An 18,126-nucleotide genomic window follows, 5' to 3' on the forward strand; every position below is an offset into this window, starting at 1 on the left:
GCAATGGTCCCCAAGGCTCTTCTAGACCAGTGAACCACCTTTAACCCTCAGCTGCCATGCGCCCTTTGAGGAACCGGCATGGGCATTTTTCAAAGCAGGGCCCAGAGCAACTGTGCAGCTCGCACTTTGCTGAAAACTTCCTCCTGGCAAACCAGAAAAACTACATGGAAAATAGCAGCATGGAATGCTTGGACACAATGTAAGTTTGTACGTTTTTCTGTTTATTATAGTCTATAGTCCATTTGTGACTACTTATCTGAGGCTTTTCGGCCACTACAGAGCCATGGGCTACAGTTTGTGGACCACTGAGCTATGGAACCAGCCCTCATTAAAGAACGCCTGCCAGGGATTATTCATCCTTCAGGGTAACTTCCATACATTAAGAGTCCTGTCGATAGGAAAATATGAAATAAGAAATCTTAAAAGGACTGGATTGCTGGGAGGTGATTTGCTTTTGCACATTGCGCCAGTTCAGCCGATGATGTCAAGAAAGTTTGTTGTGCTTTACTGTTGCTTAACTCGGAATCTGGAAAGCTGATTTTTTTCCTGAACGTGTATTTCAGACTAATGCTGCCAAGACTTACTCTACCTTGTAGCAGGGTTAAATATGGGTTTGGCAATTTTTTAAACTTGACAGAAGAAATGGACACAATTGCAAAGCTTGGTTGTAATTTCTTATACCTACTGATTTCACTGGCAGGTATTTTGGGTGTATTTGTTTGCTTACACAAAATCAGATTTGTTTACACGTGTTCAATAACCACCTGTTGGATATATAATATGACAAATGAGGATGTGCTAAAATGCCTGCATTCCCTGGTAGCCATATGAGACTAGGGTATCCCTTCTACCTGGTGGTTATCAACTATAATATCCGACTCTATGCAGGAAGAGATTTGGAGTTCTGAAGATGCAGATAAACTTACCTGCAAATCCAGTGGGCACGGTAATGCAAAGCATTAAGAAATTGGCCTACAGTCTGAGGCACCAGTTTGCTACTGCTGGCCTGACATGCTGGCTGTTCATGGGCCACTTAATATAACGACAATGGTGACCTGAGATCCCTCCGGACCGAGAATGAAAGAGAGGCAGCTTTGCCATTGACTTTCCTTAATTTTGTGCATTCGTCAGAAAGCCAACATTTCGTGAGGTATTGATTTGTGGTGTTGGTTTTCTTGATCCTTAATGACATAATGCTATGCAAAACATTTTAAAGAAAAATGTAGTAATCTTATATCGGAACAAACTGTTCTGTCAATAAGTAGTGTAAGTGCACCACAAAACCAACTCACCCTTAACATGACAGCAATTTCTTCAGTGACATTTACGAGCTCGTTGAAAGAATGGTATCAATTTTATCCATTGTTTGGGGCTTACTACCCAATGTATAATGAAAGTGTTATGAAAATTAGAAAGTGCATATAACACAGCTCTTTTGTAGTGTAAATAACGCAACCGTTTAAATTATACATGTACTAGAATTATATTATACGTGTATATGCTATACACAAATTAGAGTAGACCTTTTACCGAACTAAGCTGTATTTTAATTAGGAGAGTGGTAACAAGCCTTTAAAATCAGCCAACACTGTATTTTGGTTTTAACTCAGAAATTCTGGGGCTTTATGAATTCATGACAGACCCTTAGGGATACATTTTCAAAGCACTGCACAGGATTTTAGCCATGCAAATCCCATTAAAATCAGTGGGAGACATGTGGCTAAAACCCACGCAAAGCTTGGAAGCAACATGCCCCTTAATGTTATCTAGACAGTGTTTCGGCCTGTGAATTTCCTTGCTTCCAATTTTTACAACTGAATTCAAAAGGAAATAAAATTTGCCATGGGGATGTGGGAATTTTAACAGGATGCAGCCTCTTTTAGTTCCAGAGAAGTAGTTCTGATCTATCAACTGCATTAACACATGGTAAAGGTATTTTTGGTCTCTGCCTTACGGGCTTAATGTGTACCCAGCTATTCTGACCTGTGATTAAATGAGTTTACGATGCAGCCACGTAGCTAACTGACTTTGCAAACATATACATTGTAGTCCTCCGCAGATTATAATTTCCCTTAATAAAGCCTTTGAATTGGGTGAACCATAATGTTCCTTTCGGCGCGATGATTTTATTTGACTTCAGTACTGTGACACCTTGAGTGATATGCTGTCTGCTGCCAGGCATTTCAGAAAGACCTGAATACGCTATAAAAGTCACAGATCAGGTAGTCTCAGGTAAGAGCAGTAGCTGATCAGCATGAGCTTTCGACAGGCAGGTCTTCCTTGGTTGCCTGAGCTGCGGGGACACCAGTTGGGGTATGCAGTGGGGCAGAGATGGGCAGGGATGAGCTCAGGAGCACCTTTTCCTGTTAGGTGAGAGGGAGAATTTTAGTCTCTGTCTGAAGCAAATAGAGAAATTAAGCTTTCTCTAGACCGTGTGTCTATCACCAGACATTAAATATGGAAGTAAAAAGTAGTATGTCTGAAGAGGTTACTCGAACAAGTGCCAGGTCCTTTGTTCAAATTCAATTTGCAGTCAGTGAAGCAGAAACTCCTGATTTGGAATTAATGGAGCAAACCTGGTTCTGCTAGAGGTGTGTGTAGGCACACGTAACAAAACAAGGGCCATCCAAATGATGAACCTGCTTGTCTCTACGCCAGGTAAAAACAGACCCCAAAATTTGAGCCCTGGAACAGAAACACTACCAAATTACATGCAGGTCCAAGTGTCTTGGGGAAGGTTCATTTCAAAGAAGTCCCGCTCTGCTTTCTATGCCTACAACAGGAGTCGGAATTGCAATTAAAACGTGGTAGCTTTGCAGTATTTCTGCAAGGGGCTGGGGGAGATGTTTGGTACCCCAGCCCGCCTGGGAGTACATGGCAGCGGCACCCCAGCACTTGGGCCGTTTAGGGTTTAACGGGCGAGCTGCTTGCGCAGCTCCTCCGCGCGCGGGCAGGTGCCAGGGTCGGCAGCCGCCGGCTTCCCCGAAATCCCGCGAACGCCTCGGGGCGGGGCGGGGCGGGGCGGGGGCGCGGGCTCCCCCCGGCCCTCGGCGGCCCCGCGCTAGGTGGAGCTGCAGCCCGCTGCGGGGAGCCGCCGCCGCCGCCGCCGCCGCCCTTTGTCCGCCGGAGCCGAGCGCGGCTCGGCGGGGCGCAGCAGCGCCCCTTCCGCGCCCCTCCTCTTGCCCAGGGGCTGCCTCAGATAGGGAGTTACCCAGTTGCTTCAAATATTGAATCTTCCCCTAAACGATGCGGTATAAAACCCCTTTCCTCGTGGGTTTGTGTTACTTATTTTTTTTTCCTTTTTTAATTGTTGTTTTCGGCAGAGCTTAAATTTTCCTAATTATGCCACCTAATACTGTAATCTCGGTATTAAGACTTAGGGAAAAAAAAAAAAGTATTTAAAAATTAAAATTGTACCCCAATGTAATTTGCTGTGCAGTTGTTGGGAGATGCCTTTGCAATTGAGAGACATTAAAACTGCGTTGCTTTATCTTTCTGGTTTTCTTAATTCCAAATAGGATGATATGTTTCCCCAAATTATCTGACAACACCATTATAATGAATTTATATTTTGTGTTGAGTCGTCCCCCGTTCCCCCCTCCCCCCCCCCCCCAGTTTTATCTTGCTAAATTGTCCAGGGGAAAAAGTATAAATAAGGCGAAAGCTTTTTTTTTTTCCCCTCTTCGTATGTGCCTTTACTTTTTTCTACACTCTAATGACATTTGGCAGGCTCAACTGTGTAATGCTTGACTCGTTTTATTGTTGTCTGCTCCCAGTGGGGAATAGTTGACGCTGCTCTCTGTTTTCAATTGATATCCATTTTCAGCAATATTGCTTTCTATTAGATTCCTGCACAGTTTGTGCCAGCCAAACCGAATATTTACCATGTTGCCCTCAAAGCCTCAAATCAACAAACATTAAAATAAGTAAAATATGCATTTACTATCTGACATTTTCGAATTTCCCTTTCGAATTATTATTTTGACTATATTTCACAACAAATGAATCAAGCATTAAAGATACAGTATTGCCACTTAAGGCAACTCAGATTGATTTTGAGTTTTAAATGACAGGGTAAGAGGGTGCATGAAAAGAGGAAAACCTAATGCACTTATCTGCATTTCATTAGCTTCTATGATCACTTCTCTGAAAGAGGATGCACAGATTTATATTGATTGTCATTTCCAATCTCTGTGTTGAATGACACTGTTCCTTGTATAACCTTATTAATTCCAAGTAGGTTTCTCATGTAGTAAAATACTCAGATCAACCCCCGGAATCCTTAAATTTTGAGTTACCCCCTGAGCTTAGCAGTTCTTCTTGGGCAGACTTCTGGTTCTTGTCATTGCTTTCATGGCTTGGTGTCTGCCTGCTTTTCCCAGCGCTCCAGCCCTGCACTGCCTCAATTCCTTTCACCAACTCTTTTCACCCCTGACACCTGTTTATCGGTTTCCCACACTCACCTCAGAGGCTTCTCCACTAATGGTATGTCTTTCTAATTTTCAGTCACAAGTCATTTATTATGTGCAATTTCGTCTCCGTAAAGCCCAGTGTAAGCAGTCAGTCTTGTTGACTTGCATGAAAATTATGGTGGATCAGGTAGTGAAACGCCATTTATGTACCTTTCCAGAAGGTTTTCTGTGATAACCTCTTCTTCCCCCTTCTCCTCTTGCATCTTCTTCCTCTTCTTTGTCATCTTTGTTTTAATCTTCATCTTTAGAAGCTCTAAGTTGTCCATGTTGTGCAAAAGACCTTTGAAATTTGGCAAGAAAAAGGCTCAAAACAGAGGTAATGCTGCTGCATCTTTTCCTTGTCCTCCCTTCCACACCTTCCAAAATGCCAGCTAGAGCTTTGGGTGAGACAGATACAGATTTCGAAAATTTTGTGTTCCTGACTTGGGTCTGGGTTTGTGGTGTTGGAAAGACTGAACATGAACACTGAGAAGGGCAATACCCTTGCCATCGCCCCAGGAGCAGCAGCAGAAGCTCAGGCTGCAGCAGGAGCACCCAGAGACAGTCTCTGCGGGAGGAAAGGAGACAGACCCTATCTGCACTCCCCAGAAAGCAGGGCTGGACCACCTCTCCCTCTTCCAGTATGAGGGTGGAGAAAGGCGATGTTTGACCCAGACACCTCTAAGTCATTAGAGACAGCCTTTCTTCATCCTTCAGCGCAAAGATCTAAGTCTTTTCCTCCTGCTATATACTATAATTAGCCAACAAGTCTTGCTGTAATGAGAAGATTTAGAATTGTAAGTAAACTTGCATACGGTTGAAGCTGACATAGGTTCATGTAGGCTGCTTGTTTTTCAACTTTCCTAGTAAAACAAACAACAACAACAACAACAAAAAGGTACGAACTACATAAGAAAATATATAAAAGGACCACGTTCAGAGAAAACTGTGAGGAGCCCCAAAATTAGGGAACAGAAGATTCAAAGCTGCTGTGGAAATTTTTTTGGCCCTTTTGTGTGCAGAACATTCTGATGCAATTTTGATCAAGTGATAATATTCTCTTTAATCCATAGGCAAAATGCTTTCTTCCCTGCGCAGGATGGATGCTGTTTGCTGAACTGGTAGTTATTCAATATTTTGTTTTTCCCCATCAGTCAATGCATGACCCCAGGCTTTATTTACCAAACACCATCCAAGCCCTGCACTTAATACAGAATTATTAATTTCCTCCTGGGCTGTTCTTTTACTCTCCTCATCAGCAGTGCTTCACAATGGTTAATGGAGTTCTATATTTGGCCTGTGGCATAGGACTTTCAGTTTTTCTCAAATCGAGTGTGCGATATCCTTTCCTTCCCTGATATTTATTACCTTTCCATAATGGCACAGATGTGCAGAGGTCTGATCATAAATTGGTTTCATCTCCTGTGCGGATCCCCAAAGCCCCTGAAGTCCTGGAAGTGAAATAACAGCTCTTCCCGGGTGCTCCAGTGCTCCAGGTTGGGCAGAGGAGACCCTGGAGGGGAGCTCTGGCAGCCTCCCCTCGGCCACAGCCCCTTGGCCCCTGCTTTGTGGTGTAAGGAGGATGAACTGTGCTGTTCCTTTGTAATCCGTCTGGATGATTTGTGTTGTCATAGCTCGTACAGTGTGGAAAACGCATTCAAATATAACACACAAGCTGTCAGAAGGAGCTACCAGTCTAAGACAAATAATGTACGAAGGAAAAGGCACATGATGGAGCAGAGATGGTCAGCCTTAAAAAAAAGTCAAAACCTCAAGTCTCTTGAGACATGGGTCTCATCTTTTTTGCTGTCAGTCCTTAGGGCAAAATTCATTTGTTTATGACTGGGTTAGAGAAAGCCCAAGTTTTCTTTTCTGGAAGTTAAATGGGAGCCTGTGGCTGAGCCAAAGGTGTGGATGTGATTTTCACCTTAGTTTCTTTTGAAGGAAGACAGTTTATCATCACAGTCAACAAGTCAGGTGAAGACCCTTCTGTTGAACACAGGCAAAGCAGAGAAGCCCTGTGTTGCTGTAAATCAGTGCAGCTCAAGGACCTCTAGCCTTGGGTTTTCGTCTGGCAGAGAGGAGGCTCAATGTTTTCACTTGGCATCACAGCGCTTTCCTGCCTGCTCCAGCCCTTTATTCAAGTGCTGATTAAATTTGGTTAATTACAGTGGTAACCAACCACGGCATCCCAAGGTGCCCCCCACCACCTGTGAAATCCAGGGTATCTTGTAAAAGAAAGACATACACACAAACATTGCAGGGGTAAGCTAATGTTGCCTGAGAGCTGGTTATTTTGTGAGATAATATTATGGGATAGTGATTGCCTGGTAGATAATTGTGTGTGAAAGGGTATTTTGTCATACTTGTTTTGCTTTCTTCCTTGAGTAGGCTGAAAGCTGGAATGTATTGAGTTTCCGAAATAGAAATAGCTGGTTTCTAAAGTGACTCTGCAAAAAAAAATAAACACATAAATCAGAGAACTCACATGAGAAAGGATGCAAAGGAAGTTCTGTAATTACCAAGGTAGATTCCCCTTTATTAAGTGGAGGGGAAAATAAAGCTTCGTTTTGTGGCTCCAGATTGCTTTTAACATTAACTATATATGCTCATCAATTGAGAGAAAGAAGAGCATAGTAGATTATACAGCCAGGGTATGATTGAAGACATGTAGGCAGGGGGCAACTTGGGAAGCATTGATCACAATCTCATTAGGTCTGAGATTGCAGCAAAAATGAATGCTAAATGAGGAGAAGGAGAACAAAAAGATGCTGGAGTCAGGCTTGTGTTTCTCCAGAGGATGAGCTACATCGTCACAAAAATGAAATGGGCTGAGGATTGGGATTAAGGGAGCAGAAAACCCCAAGAACTAAAGACCAGAGAATGAAAACCTGTGCAGAGTGCTCCTCTGCTAGCAAGGAAAGTACCGAGAAAATAAAAATGTGTGTCTAAATAAGGAGTTTCACACTGAGGTTGAAGAAAAAAAAAGAGCAATCTGATGGGCAACTTAGATGGTCAGAAAGGAGAAACTGGTGGTCCAAAGACCTACATGCAAAATGAAGAGGGAGACAAAAACAAAGGTAGTGTGCTAAGTAAAAATAGCCAAAGAAATCAAGCTAATTAGTATGAAGCAAACAATCTCGACAGACTCGCTGAGGCCAGGCGGAGGGTGGAGAAGGGAGGGCAGGTAAGAGGTCAAATGTGCTCTTTGCTATAGTATTCATTTAACAAGATGAAGGTCACATCTCAGGAAGTGTGATAGATTTTTCTGGATGGGGAAAGTGAAATGTCATCAAGAATTATGGTTATGTCATAGCGGTACTCTCATAATCTTGACAAGTCTCCAGTCCTTGCTTAATTAGTAGTCCTCATGTTTCTGAAGGGGCAAATATAATAAGAAAAGCTAGCTGAAGATATTTAGCAATTCTGAGGAGATGCGTGACATTTTCCTCATTGTATTTTCCCGTCTCTTGTGCATCAGCCACAAAATTTTAAATTGTCTGCAAGAGAAGGAAGTTGGTGGAAGATGAGTGGCTTATATATTTAATCTACATCATCTAATGCCTCAGTGACTGCCGATTATTGTCAAAATACGACAAAACACTTATATACATACTTTCTCCTAAGCATACAAATAGCTCTGCTGAAGTCAATGGAATTACTCTAGTGCTAAAAATTAAGCATTTTCTTCAGGATTGTATTAAAGAAAAAGCTAAATGCTAGCATAGCCAGTCACAGTAAAGTGATACACTTCTTTTAAGTAGCTAGGGAAGATGCGCTGGACCTGTAGTGAGGGGTGAGCTGGGGACGCTCCAGTCACAGAAAATGCGCCTGAAGAGTCTCTAGCGGGCACCTGTCCTTCTCTGGGTGAAGAATTATCTCATTCCCAAGGTCATGATTTATGTACTTAGGACAATTGGACAAAATCTTGCCTAATGCCTTACCCATGCTGTGGTGATAAGTTCACGCTGATGAAGAGGAATATGTTCTCTACAGTTATTCAAATAAGTTGAAACTTAAAACAGGCTGATCTGATGGCTGGAAAATGCTAACAATCCCCCCCCTGCACACCCTGTGAAGAAGCTACTCCAAAGTATTTAACATTCACAAGTAAGATTAGATGGATAGATATATTCTTGGAGAAATATCTATGTGTATTTTATATCTGGCATAATTTATTTTGGAGAAATGTAAAATAACAGTAAATCTTCCAACAAAAGGGAAAACTCAGTGAAGGATGTTACAGACTCCAAACACAAACCAGATGAATGCTTTTTGTCATTTTCTGGTGTTAGATCAGAAGTCTTGTCTGTTTAGTATGGAAAGGAGAAGAAAGAAAAAGATAGGAATTGATAGAGGCTTGGAAAACCTTGAATGGCCTGTCAAGAGCTCTTACTGATGAAAGTTAAAGGCAACACTTGTAAAAATGAATTACATGTGCTATTTTTTATACTGCACACAGTTTAATAGTGAAACTCCATCTATTTTATGAGACAAATACCTTAATATAGATGATTTGCAAAAAGAATGCAATATTTACCCAAATAAAAATAACATCCTCAACTACATTTAGCGCTAATTTAAAATGACAAGGGCTATCAATCCTCAAACTCCTCAGTATAACCTAATCACCAGCTGGGGTCAGGCCAACATTTGCTTTCTAGCAAAGTATTGTAGAAATAGATGAATTGCCCTGCTCTCCAGAGCATTCAATATTGGCTGCTTCTGAAAGCAGAAAACCAGCCTTCAGGAAGCATCACAACATCTTGTGCCTTTTTCGTTACTAATTGTTATTATGTCCTTAGCTGTTAATATTTTTAAGTGTGGACTTTCCAAGTTCTGTTACTTTCCTATAAGCATTTTAGTTTAGAATCTGTAATTTACTGCTGTAACCTCCAGAAGACCCTGGAAAACAAAATCTGCCTCTCAAAGGTCTTTTTACCTTAGGTATATAAATTTGAAGAAAATAAATAGGCTGAAGTTAATTGCCAGAACAAATAAGTTTGGAAAGATTATTGTTTTTAGGAAATTAAAAGAAAATTACCTGTGGCAAAAGGCAAATAGTGAGTATGGTAATAGATTTCCTGATGAAGAAAAAACTCTGATCATAAGTAATTATCATGATAGAGTTTAGCTTTATCTTTTTTTTTCTGAGTGGATACAAACTTTGTAGCTTTTGTACAGCCTTCTCTGTTTTTTATTTGTTCCTACTGAATAATAATAATGGTGTAGTTCATTGTAAATTAGTTTGATTTTTTTCAGTTTCTCTAAGAAAAACCGTGGTGCTGAAGAGGCAACAGAATAAAAGTGTCCTCAATTGTCTGGATTTTGGGTCCTACACACTGAAAGAGATCTGATTTGGATCTTCTCCAAAAACTTCTGAAAGGGTCTGCTTTTGAGAAGACAGAGTAGGCATCCAACTCGGGGAAAGATGAAGTAACTTTTAAAAAAGTTTCTCACACTGGACAACTAACTTGTCATTTTTTAAAAATGTAAGTCTACAAATATAAGTGTACTGTGTAGTTCCATTTTCTTGCTACTAGCTAGAAAACAGCAAAATGATTTTACCTTGTCATAAATAAATGGACTTCTGAGTAGTCCATTGGGAGGTGATGGATGAGTGTTCACCATTCCACCACATTCTCACGAGCTCTCGTAACATAATACCACAGCATGGGAATATTTGTATAGAACACAAACATACATACATATAATAATATCTGTCAACTGCTGCATAAAATCTTCCCAAAGAAATTTGCAGAACATCTTCAGCATGATAGTTTCTCAGTATTATTGCACAGAGTTTAAAAAGCCTGCAATAGCATCTCTGAAACCCAGGACATTTTTTCCTCCTAAGTGCAGACAATTAACTTAAAAATGCTGATATTTTATTGTAATTGCTACCTTTATCATGTTCCTAGTTCCGTCTGTCCGATTACTTTCTAGACAGTGGAGCAGTATGGAAAGATCTGTATGCAGCCATAATTGGGGTACTGCGGGATAGAATATTTCTACTATCCCTTCCCTCATTCAGTAGAGCAGTATGCAGCACGTTGTGACTGCTGTTTTAGGTATTAAGCCAAAGAATTTATGAAATTTTCAATGGACCAATTTTCTCCCCTTCGTGCCCCAAAACAGCAGCTCCTAGCTTTCTCTATTTATTTCACCAATGACTACGGGCATGAATTGAAGAAATAACCCTGCATGTGAATTAATTCAGCCTTTATGATGCCTTAAAAGTGGGCACTCCTTAATCGACTTCTTATCACCCTGGACTGTGACTGCTAGAGGTTGTGATGTGAATCATAATTTACAATGTTCTGGAATCCTTTCATTTAGGTCTGTAAATTATTCTCAGGCAATGTCTCTGAAATAAAATTCTTCATCTGCCTTGCTGGTTCTCTTCCTTTTGCAGATCTTTATTACAGTGTGTCAGAAAAGTTAGTAATTTAAAAACTTACCTGGAGAGATGATGAAGACATCCTAAGTCATATTTTTCTGGTGCTGCTAGGTCTGCCTGCACAGTCTTTAGCTTCACCGTGTTGCAGGCTTTCAATGTTTGCAAGAAGTGCATTTAGGTCCAGATTGGACAATGCAGTCTGAGAAGCTCTTGAACAGATGGTGGAATTATTCTTCTGCAATGTTGCTTAGAAATTTCTAAGGAATCTCATTTTTTATGTTTTTTTATTTTCTTAGCATTTGCTTCATTCCTGTCACCTCTCCGCAGGGCTCTCTCCTCTAGCGAGGGAAATGGAAACACAGTCCATTTCTGCTTTAGGCAGCTGCTGGAAGCTGCGAGCGATTCAAAGAAACAACCCAGGACATCATCAAGGTTATGTATCTGCAGAGTTATTGTCAACACCTCATAAGCTATCCAGCGCTTTTCACCCTGATGTCAGTCATAAGGCTCATTCTATGGCTGAGTCATTTGAAAACTCCCCATGTGATGCTGAGTTTTTGAGGAATACTGGGTTCATGTTTTGAAGACAGCCTACAGTGGTCAACAATAAAAAAAAATTAGCCCTCATGCTTTTTTCATTAGGAAATAACGATTTGTGAATGCAAAACTAAAGCAGTGCGAAACTGGTAAAAGGATTCATACAAACCATAGCGATCTGGTCCTGCAGGTACCTTCCATATCTGTATACACAAGTATCTTAACTTTATGAAAGTTGGAATCTAAAAGAAAAATCTAAGTTCTGTTTCAGTGCTTGTCCACATTACCATTCACATTGCAGATATATGCTCTCTGAAAACATTGAAAACTGGAGATTATAACTCTCTTGCAGTACCCATGCAGGATACCTATGCCATGTCCACCACATAAATTTATTTCTAGATACCCTGCTTTGAGAGGCAAAAAGCTTCTGATGGCCTTGTCATTGCTTCAGAGACTCATTTTCTTGACTGAATCGTCACACGGTGGATCTTTTACTTTGACCATTTTTCCAAGTCTTTTTTTCCTATGGTTTTGTCTTTCAAAGTTGTGAAAGGTTGAAGGTGAAGTTATCCTCTGTTGAATCTAATGTCCGCTATTGTAGCTAAATGTCCAGCTCTTGGTGTTGCAGCAGGAGGTGTCATACACTGACTCTGTTTCAGGTCACAAATTTAAAGCCTACGGGACATTTAGAGTTTGCAGTTTAGCCTGTGACTTCTCCCCAGGACTGTCTCTCTGGGAGTCACAGCCACTGTGGGCTCTATCTCCTCTTCCAGTGGCCCCTGGGTCAGCTTTTTGGAAGTGGTCATTCTGGCATATTGTCCCCAGCAATGGGGACTATTTGCAATGGAAGATCCAAGAGTGTATCAACCCTCTTTTCTAGCTCATGAAGCTGAACATTTGCTTGGATCATTATCCTTATCAGACTGAGGGTTTTCTTGTGTCTTCCCTCTGCTCTCAGGGAAACTGGGACAGACCACCCACCACCCCTGCACCTTCCAAGGACAAGGCCATTTTCCCTAAGTACTAAATGCAAAAGACAATTTTGAAGGCTTCTCATTTTAGAAGACTTGATGAAAGAGTCACCTAATCCCTCCACATTGCTTTAGGGAAAATTAGACCAGGAATGTTCCACCACCTCAGGAACTCTCTTCGCCATGCCCTGGCTAGGATGTCAAGGCAACCCTGAACAGTTAATGAGGCCATAATAAATTCAACTCACAGTCTTGGGCAGTATTTAGAGTTAATCAGCTCCATGATTATCACATGAGATTAAAAGTATAAATTTATTGATCTCTTAAAAAAGCAGACCTAGTCTGTTGTAAAGGCCTTTGTTCAAAAAGAGACGTTTTCAGCCTTTTCACCCTAGGAGCTAAAAAGACAGGGAATCCCTTGCAGCCTGTCTGTTTGACAAATATTTTTCCAGATGTGAAAAGTTGAAATATATCAGTCTTACAGAGAGTATGATGTGTGTTTTGGTTTTTTTTGTCCTTTGATAACTCTTTTTAACTCTTTTTTCTACTCCTTCACAAATGGATTGGGTTTTTTGTTTGTTTGTTTTTGTCTTGTTTGTTTTTGTCTCATTTTTGTACCCCATTTTGGCATCAGGCAAAAGAGTGAGGAAAGGTACCCTTACTCTCCATCAGTGATGGAGAGTGATATATCTTCTCTGTGGTTCTCTGCTGCTGTACAGAAGATAGCCACTTGTCAGTGCCAGCAGTTTTCCTTTACACCTGATATATCCTGAGTAAAGACTAGATTGGACAAAGGATATGGAGAATGATCTGACTTTTTTCCCCTAATCATGTCAGAACACTCAAAGGTTTTATCCTTCTGTAACCTGTTACTCCTTGCAGTAGCTGGTCTGCACTGGAGCCAGCCTAGCTGGGAATATTCTCTGGCTGCTGGAGCTCTGAGGAAGCACAGGGAAGATAAGAGAAAAACACATAGACTCTTGCATATGTGAAGCTCCAGATGGGGTACATCCTCTGTGCCTGGGATCTGGAAATGCAGTCTGTTTAAAAAAGGGTAGGAAAATCACAGAAGCTTTTCAGTGGTCTCGTATTGCTCATGTTTCTTCTTCAATAATGCAAATATGCTGTTGTAACCCGGGTAGCCAGTGTGACAGGGCATTCCCAGGGGTGGGGGTTGGGCTGTTGCTGCAGTAGGGCTGGAGGCCTTGCAAGGTCGACCTTGGGCAATGCCCAATGCGACCTGGGCATGCAGATCAGGCACTTTCTGGCATCCACACCATACGTGCTGTGCAGCTAAGCAGAGCGCTTGCATCTTCTGTGCTGTCAGCATAGCACTTTTTCCAAGCACTCTATACTCTCACTACAGGATTATAAAAAAGAAATTAAACTGGAGCCCATTAAGCCTGTTTACTCTCTGCTGCAAATATTTTTACCACGTAGTTTTGTGCGCAGGAAGTGCTGTAAACTTCAGCATTGCTGCTGGCTCCTTTGTAATCACTCTGCTGATTATGAATTGCTGCCTTTTGGCAGTTGCTGCTCGTATGGTTATGATTTCTGCTGGTGGGAGGGTAATAGAGGGGAAAAAAACGGAAAAAATGCACAGGCCATGGAGACCTCAGGACAATTAATGTCCTTCAGCAAAGTGGAGTAGGGTGCAAGATAAACTAGCCAAATCCAAGGCTTGTGGCAACTCTATTTCTATCTTCTCCCTCCTGCAAAGGCTTTATCTAAAGAGATATATGTGAAGAAACTAGACCAACCAGTTGGGACTTGATCACAGTATATCAGAAGAAACTGTGTAGCCTGAGAGCTGGATTACAGACATCACAGCAAAAGTCTGTTAAAAAAAAAAAAAAAGAAGAGGAAAACATTAAACTCTCAGATAAAACAAAAATCATCTCTTTCCTCTATATGCAAAGCAGCGATCTGAGCGAAAAAACAAAAAAACAAGAAGAAATCCCCACGGTTGTATGATAGCTGATGTGCTTTATTTATTTTTATGGGATAATATAAAACTTCATACAGTAAATGTGAGTATTATAGGATTTGGTGTGTTAGTATTTTCATTATGAACTCATATTTTTCAGAAGTTTATAACCTGGCTGTTAGAACTGGTGTGAAGGTTTTGGAGCTTGCTGTACCTTAGCTCAGCCTGAGGCACTGACCCCCTCTGCTCCCTGTGAAACTGGGCACTTACCAGCCATACACTGGTGTGTGTGCGGGAGCAGGCTGCTGTGGGCCTAATGGGAACCTCTCAGTTGAAGAGGGAGAACGGACCTCATTGATTTATTTTAGAAGAGCTGATTATTTGGGGCAGAGGAGGGCATGTACATATGAAAACCTATATCCAATGAATTTCACATCCATCATGGAGGTAAGTCAGTTCTTTGTTAGACCGCTGACAGCAGATGGCTGACTGAAGGCATTGCTCAGTAATATTTTCTGTTTCTCTCTTCTTTTGCTGTTTGGTTCTGTCTCAGGCTGGACATCCAGGAAGGCGTGCACAAGCCCAAGATTTTTGGTTTGGAATTTCTAGGTACTCTTCAGGTTGTTGTTGTTGGCCTTCCCCCTGCATTTTCCTTCTTGGTCGATTAAAATCCTGTTTAGACTAATTTCACGATGCCCTCTCTAGCTGCTGTCTGTCTTCAGTGTAGGTCCTTATAGAAATCTGTCATTATCAAACTCACATTTGTATCTTCTTCGTCTATCTTGTAGCCTCTTTTCATCTTACCCTGTTCTTTTTCTTTTCTCCCTGTTTAGCCTAGTGGCAGAAAAGGGCTATTAATTATTCCTGTGAAACTAGCATTTCAGCTTGCATGAGAGTGCTGCCAGACTGATCACATTTGTTCACATTAATGTGTCTCACTAGATTGTAATGGAGCATCTGACGAGATTAGATTCAAATTCCAGGACTTCACATCTGGCCTTGCACAGCTCTTTATTTTTTCCCCAAGAAGATCTAGATTTGAAAACTGGAGTGCCTTGGCTAGCATAAACTCTCTTCTCTGTGCCCATATCTTGATCTCCAGTGCCAACTAAAACTATTCTGGTGGGTGGATGTTTCAAGCTTTTACTTATGCGCGTAGTCCAAGTGAAGCCAATGTGCTATGGAGTGAGCACTGGTAGCCAACAAGTCAGTGTGGATGATCACAGTGGGTCTTGTTAGAAATAAGCTTGGTATGATGGGATTCAAACTTGTCTTCTTTTAAAGTAGGAAATCCAAGATAATACCTCACCCCCATCCTTGTCTCAGCATTTTTGTGAAGGGTCAGGTTAAAAAGCAAATTTTGCTCACAGAATTGCTTTTAATTGCCTATTCTCATTCTCCAGTCTCAGTTCTTCAGGAGAATATGTCTGAGCAGATGGCTTTGACTATAGCATGGGCTATGTACCACATAAGAGTACTCTGGCAAATATAGTTAGGTATCTGTCTGATATGGATGACAAGAGACAGTGAAATATGTGAGAGTGTGAAGCTGAAGTGTGGTTACTTCTAAATGCTGAATTATCCCCGGTTCCATTTTTGTTTCAACAGTTGTTACTTTCTGTAGGAGCATTACAGCAAGCTGAACTCGACTTTTAATTTTACCATGTTAGTAGTGACCTTTGGTTTGCTGTAGATACTCTTATAGCAGAAAGAGGTGAGAGGTCCAGGAGAGAGTCTGATGGAGCGCAGGAGTCAGAATTTGGGGAGTAAGGAGAATGCCATGATAAAACATTGTGGTCAGTGATTTGCATGACTGGAAAACCGATTCATCTTGATGGTACCTGGTAGAGTAGTTAAGCCAGTGTTATTATCTCTGGTTCCTCCTGAAGAGGAAACAGAAGTGGGGTGCTGACATGATGCTGTGAGTAATTGCCAGCGTTTTGGTGTCAGCATGGGGAAATTAAGCCTTCCTGCCCCTCTTTGTTTAGTCTCTCCATCAGGCTGGAGTGTCATACAATAGGTGAAGAGGTAATGCACTTGGCTAGTCAGAGTGCTTGGGCTATCACTGGGGAATCGTTAACAAAAATCTCCTTTTCCTTAATTCCTCAGAGTCTTCTTTATGGGTTTTTTTGGTGTATGAGGCAGTGGTGTTCTTTGGGAAAGGCTCCTATGAAGAAGTGGGTTTACACTATGTCTGGAGGACATTGAGGCTTGTCAGTCTGATATCGTCTAGAAAGAAGACCCATAGCAGGAATAGTTGGCCAGGTCTTGTGTGAGCACTGGCTCCTGCATGGAGTTATGTGGCTGCCCGTTTCTCCGCTCTGGTGAAAACCAGGAAGCTTAAAATAAGAACATTTGTCTAAAAGCTTGACTTAAACCCCTGTGGAGCTCTACGACCACATCCTCAAATTTGCTTCAGTAGTCCTGGGAGGCTACTGAAAAGAGAAAATGAAGATTTGGCAAAGGTAAATACCCATAGTCCTATGAGAACGAGAGTTGTTTGACATTTGTTTGTCATGATTTGTCATTAGATAATTCTCTCATTCAACATGTTTGGAAGCCAAAATAATGCCGTGAAGCTGGGGTTACTAGGCATAGACCCTGGAAAATAGAGAATGGCTAAAGTAATGTGTGAACCATCTGTGCAGCTGGATATGGTTTCTCTAGTTGATGAATGACCAATGCATCTTCAAGAACTGGGATGGACTCATGAATGATTTACATAAGGAAAGGAGATGACATTTGTCATCTTCCACTGTCTGGTTGTTAAAACACTTTATTTTTGAAGCAAACATCTTTCTTCTTTCTCCCCTGCTATGCTTTGCAATAATGAAGGGAATCCTTTTACACATCTCGGTTTCTTCTCTTTGCTTTTCTTCGTGTCCTTCCTCAAAAGTCCTTTTTGTGATGTCTACAAAATATCCTTATTAAGATGGCCAATGTTGTCATTTCCCCCTGTAGCTATCTGTTATCCCCTGGTTTATGCTGAGATTGGAAACTTTTAGGGACAAAGACTGCAGCTCCATGAGAAGGGCTCATAAAATAACAATTATAGTAATTGATAACTTATTCTTCTGAGATAATTGACTTGTTTCTAGACACCTTGCTTTAAAAGCAAAGATATATTCTCTTTCCACCACTGTTCCTCTTGCAACCTCCATGATCCTGTTTCCAACATGAAAGAAATTCTCAGATGGTGTATGTTTGTGTGTATACCTTATAACAGAAATATTTTCTCAGGGAACTATAATGTTTCAGTTGCCACTGCAAACATGTCAGAGGAGTATGTGAAACTGAGCTGACACAGTGCAGAAGCCTTATTGGTAATTACTCCTGAGGCACACACACTGGGCATTTAATTACTAACACAGCCAGTTATATTGTGGACTTGGAGATAGTAGGAGATTTTCCTATGATTCCTTAGACAAAGAATTTAACCTTTTTTCTTATTAGGGCAGTAATACTATGCTATAACACTATGGTCAAAGCTGGGGTGGCAGGTAAGGAGGTGTGAGCTGACAACCATGTAATTGGAGATGGGTGAGGTATTCCGGTGCACAGAGGGTCAAATTCTGCACATTGTCCATAGGGCTTGTGTTCCTGGTGCTGCTCTGGCAGGGCCCTGCTGTAGGAAAACATCGCACTAAGAACTGAGTAAAATCCCGAGGGTAGACAGGAAGACCCTTGTCTCCCACCCAGGTGATTCCCCGGGCTGGTTTCCTTCCCAAAGCAATGTGATGTGGCCACCCCTGTGGAAGCCCTGCCTTGTTTCCTGGTGGTCATGCCCATCCTGCAGCAGAGACAGCGAAGTACCACAAGGGTGGCACCAATACAGAG

The sequence above is a fragment of the Phalacrocorax carbo genome, chromosome 2 (genome assembly GCF_963921805.1).
Source record: "Phalacrocorax carbo chromosome 2, bPhaCar2.1, whole genome shotgun sequence".
NCBI classification, from domain to species: domain Eukaryota; kingdom Metazoa; phylum Chordata; class Aves; order Suliformes; family Phalacrocoracidae; genus Phalacrocorax; species Phalacrocorax carbo.